Source organism: Dendropsophus ebraccatus, chromosome 4 (assembly GCF_027789765.1).
Source record: "Dendropsophus ebraccatus isolate aDenEbr1 chromosome 4, aDenEbr1.pat, whole genome shotgun sequence".
NCBI lineage: Eukaryota > Metazoa > Chordata > Amphibia > Anura > Hylidae > Dendropsophus > Dendropsophus ebraccatus.
This window is the reverse complement of record NC_091457.1, coordinates 161,900,736-161,906,221: the sequence shown is the minus strand read 5'-3', so window position 1 is coordinate 161,906,221 and position 5,486 is coordinate 161,900,736.

Here is a 5,486-nt window from a genome sequence, read left to right as displayed (position 1 = left end):
CCCATAGCAACCAATCTCAGCTCAGCTTTCAGATCTCATATTGCTTAGTTAAAGTGGAAGCTGAGCTGTGATTGGTTGCTATGGAGCTGTGATCAGTTGCTATGGCCAAGAGAGATCCTTATGACAGGGGCGTAACTAGGATTCATGGGGCCCCATAGCAAAATGTGTATGGGGCCCCTCAACATATTACCTGTACCAGCGATATGGAGCTGTCCCCCTGCATTTGGCAGCTCTGAGACACTGTGCCCTGGGGTGGGGTGGGGTGGGGGGTGAGTGGTAGCAGGCCCTTTGGAGTCCCTGCTGGTTGGGGCAGCTCTGAGTCCAGGGGGTGACCTCCATTATACTGACTACTATACAAGATGCTAGGGAAGCGGGATGACCCCATTATACAGGATGCAGGGAAGGCTGAGTGACCCCATTATACAGGATACCAGGGAGGCTGACTGACCCCATTATACAGGATACCAGGGAGGCTGACTGACCCCATTATACAGGATACCAGGGAGGCTGACTGACCCCATTATACAGGATACCAGGGAGGCTGACTGACCCCATTATACAGGATACCAGGGAGGCTGACTGACCCCATTATACAGGATACCAGGGAGGCTGACTGACCCCATTATACAGGATACCAGGGAGGCTGACTGACCCCATTATACAGGATACCAGGGAGGCTGACTGACCCCATTATACAGGATACCAGGGAGGCTGACTGACCCCATTATACAGGATACCAGGGAGGCTGACTGACCCCATTATACAGGATACCAGGGAGGCTGACTGACCCCATTATACAGGATACCAGGGAGGCTTACTGACCCCATTATACAGGATACCAGGGAGGCTGACTGACCCCATTATACAGGATACCAGGGAGACTGAGTGACCCCATTATACAGGATACCAGGGAGGCTGACTGACCCCATTATACAGGATGCCAGGAAAGCTGAGTGACCCCATTATACAGGATGCCAGGGAAGCTTACTGACCCCATTATACAGGATACCAGGGAGGCTGACTGACCCCATTATACAGGATGCTAGGGAGACTGAGTGACCCCATTATACAGGATACCAGGGAGGCTGACTGACCCCATTATACAGGATACCAGGGAGACTGACTGACCCCATTATACAGGATGCCAGGAAAGCTGAGTGACCCCATTATACAGGATGCCAGGGAAGCTGAGTGACCCCATTATACAGGATGCCAGGGAAGCTGGTGACCCAATTATACAGGATGCCAGGGAAGCTGGTGACCCCATTTTACAGGATGCCAGGGAAGCTGAGTGACCCCCATTATACAGTATGCCAGGGAAGCTGAGCCTGAGTGACCCCAGGGGCGTAGCTAATGTCTCCTGGGCCCTGGTGCGAGAGGCCAACTTGGGCCCCCCCCCCTCCTTTCAGGACCAAGTGATGCTATTGTTGTGTGTGTGTGTGTGTGTGTGTGTGTGTGTGTGTGTGTGTGTGTGTGTATATATATATATATATATATATATATACACACAGTGGTGCCTTGGATTATGAGCATAATTCGTTCCAGGACCGTGCTTGTAATCCAAATCCACTCCTTTTACATTTTCCTATAAGAAATCATGTAAATGCAGACAATTGGTTCCGCACCCCAAATATATTTATTATTCTGTACTGTACAGTAATGGAGAGGATGGGAAACACAAGGGCTGACAGAGACTGCAGGGAGCATGAAGGAATGAGCAGGGCAGATGTGGGCACATACATGCAGCACTCCCTGTCCGGGGAGAGAGGGGTTACAGCTATGGAGAGATTACCCCCCCCCCACAGTCCTGTCCCCTGATGTAAGCCCCAGCCTGAAGGGGATCTGCTATGATTTGGAAGGTGTTTAGAGTACAGCGCTGTAGACCCCGCTATGCAGGCCATGCCCCTTCTCCACTCGCGCTCCCACCCAATACAGGAAGTTCTTAAACCAAAGCAATGTTCTTAAACCAAGTCCAAGTTAAACCAAAACGCTCTTAAACGAAGTTACTCTTAAACCAAGGTACCACTGTATGTGTATATATATATATATATATATATATATATATATATATATACACACACACACACACCAAGACAGATATTACCTATTACCGCCATACTGTTACCGACCAAATCCTGTATACTGAGACCAATATTACCAGTAATACCAGTATATAGGGAGGAAACATTACCGCCACACCACAACCACTACCATCACCACCATATTGTTACTGACCAAATCCAGTATACTAAATCACCTCATCCAGTCATATATAGAGGTGGCCCCAGCTCCACACAGGTCCTGTACACCATATACATTACTGTGCAGTTATATCAGGTGACTCACAGGAGACGTCTTTTCTGATCAGAGTTCTTCCCTTTTCATCATCTTCTCCATCCGTCCTGGGCCGTTATGAGAACTTCTCCGAGCCACGAATCCACAGAATCTGCCAGACAGACATATTAGGCTCCACACTCTGACACCATCTCCATCTCTCTACACACTGCACATCTGTACTGTCCCCTTTACACCCTCATTTAGTGGGTAGCCCTGACTCTGTGACCTCCTAATAATATATGCCCCCCTCTGTGTATTCCCTCTCCCCCTATGTTGCCCCCCCAAATAGATGGCCCCCTCCCTTATAGATGGCCCCCTCTACCCCCTCCCTTATAGATGGCCCCCTATACCCCCTCCCTTATAGATGGCCCCCTCTCTCCTCACCCTCCCTTATGGATGGTCTCCTCTCCCCCCACCCTCCCTTATAGATGGCCCCCTCTCCCCCCACCCTCCCTTATAGATGGTCCCCTTCCCCCCCCCCTCCCTTATAGATGGTCCCCTTCCCCCCCCCCTCCCTTATAGATGGTCCCCTTCCCCCCCTCCCTTATAGATGGTCCCCTTCCCCCCCCTCCCTTAAAGATGGTCCCCTTCCCCCCCCTCCCTTAAAGATGGTCCCCTTCCCCCCCCCTCCCTTATAGATGGTCCCCTTTCCCCCCCTTTATAGATGGTCCCCTTCCCCCCCTCCCTTATAGATGGTCCCCTTTCCCACCCTTTATAGATGGTCCCCTTCCTCCCTCCCTTATAGATGGTCCCCTTCCCCCCCACCCTCATAGATGGCCCCCCTCTTTCCCCCCACCCTCATAGATGGCCCCTCTTTCCCCCCACCCTCATAGATGGCCCCTCTTTCCCCCCACCCTCATAGATGGCCCCCTCCTTCCCCCCCCACCCTCATAGATTGCTCCTCTTTCCCCCCACCCTCATAGATGGCCCCCTCCTTCCCCCCACCCTTCCCCCCACCCTCATAGATGGCCCCCTCCTTCCCCCACCCTCATAGATGGCCCCCTCCTTCCCCCCACCCTCATAGATGGCCCCCTCCTTTCCCCCCACCCTCATAGATGGCCCCCTCCTTTCCCCCCACCCTCATAGATGCCCCCCTCCTTTCCCCCCACCCTCATAGATGGCCCCCTCCTTTCCCCCCACCCTCATAGATGGCCCCCTCCTTTCCCCCCACCCTCATAGATGGCCCCCTCCTTTCCCCCCACCCTCATAGATGGCCCCCTCCTTTCCCCCCACCCTCATAGATGGCCCCCTCCTTTCCCCCCACCCTCATAGATGGCCCCCTCCTTTCCCCCCACCCGTACAGGCTGATAAAAAAACCAAAACTTAACTCACCTGACATCGCGCTCCCACGTTGATTCTCACTCCTCCTGGTCTGTCCCCGGCTGCTGCGCGGCTGCCGGGGGTGTCGCGTCTTATCCCCGGCAGCGCGCGCATCCCAGAACTCCCTGCGCGCCGGAAACCGGAAGTCAGGGCCCAAGGCGCGCAGGGAGTTCTGGAATACGCGCGCTGCCGGGGGTAAGACGCGACACCCCCGGCAGCCGCGCAGCAGCCGGGGGAAGACGGAGCCAGACTCTTGTGACCGCAAGCAAAACAATGCTTGCGGTCACAAGAGTGATTGATCGGGGGGCCCCGCGGGCCCCCCTTGTGGCGGGCCCGGTCGCGGCGGCGACCCCCGCGACCACGGTGGCTACGCCACTGAGTGACCCCCATTATACAGGATGCCAGGGAAGCTGAGCCTGAGTGACCCCCATTATACAGGATGCCAGGGAAGCTGAGCCTGAGTGACCCCCATTATACAGGATGCCAGGGAAGCTGAGCCTGAGTGACCCCCATGATACAGGATGCCAGGGAAGCTGAGCCTGAGTGACCCCCATTATACAGGATGCCAGGGAAGCTGAGCCTGAGTGACCCCCATTATACAGGATGCCAGGGAAGCTGGTGACCCCCATTATACAGGATGCCAGGGAAGCTGGTGACCCCATTATACAGAATGCCAGGGAAGCTGGTGACCCCCATTATACAGGATGCCAGGGAAGCTGAGTGACCCCATTATACAGGATGCCAGGGAAGCTGAGCCTGAGTGACCCCCATTATACAGGATGCCAGGGAAGCTGAGCCTGAGTGACCCCCATTATACAGGATGCCAGGGAAGCTGAGTGACCCCATTATACAGGATGCCAGGGAAGCTGGTGACCCCATTATACAGGATGCCAAGGAAGCTGGTGACCCCATTATACAGGATGTCAGGGAGGCTGAGCGACCCCCATTATACAGGATGCCAGGGAAGCTGAGCCTGAGTGACCCCTATTATACAGGATTCCAGGGAAGCTGAGCCTGAGTGACCCCCATTATACAGGATGCCAGGGAAGCTGGTGACCCCCATTATACAGGATGCCAGGGAAGCTGGTGACCCCATTATACAGGATGCCAGGGAAGCTGGTGACCCCATTATACAAGATGCCAGGGAAGCTGACTGACCCCATTATACAGGATGCCAGGGAAGCTGAGTGACCCCATTATACAGGATGCCAGGGAGGCTGGTGACCCCATTATACAGGATGCCAGGGAAGCTGAGTGACCCCATTATACAGGATGCCAGGGAAGCTGGTGACCCCGTTATACAGGATGCTAGGGAGGCTGGTGACCCCATTATACAGGATGCTAGGGAAGCTGAGCCTGAGTGACCCCTATTATACAGGATGCCAGGGAAGCTGAGCTTGAGTGACCCCCATTATACAGGATGCCAGGGAAGCTGAGCCTGAGTGACCCCCATTATACAGGATGCCAGGGAAGCTGAGCCTGAGTGACCCCCATAATACAGGATGCCAGGGAAGCTGAGCCTGAGTGACCCCCATTATACAGGATGCCAGGGAAGCTGAGCCTGAGTGACCCCCATTATACAGGATGCCAGGGAAGCTGAGCCTGAGTGACCCCCATTATACAGGATGCCAGGGTAGCTGGTGACCCCCATTATACAGGATGCCAGGGAAGCTGGTGACCCCATTATACAGGATGCCAGGGAAGCTGGTGACCCCATTATACAAGATGCCAGGGAAGCTGACTGACCCCATTATACAGGATGCCAGGGAAGCTGAGTGACCCCATTATACAGGATGCCAGGGAAGCTGAGTGACCCCATTATACAGGAT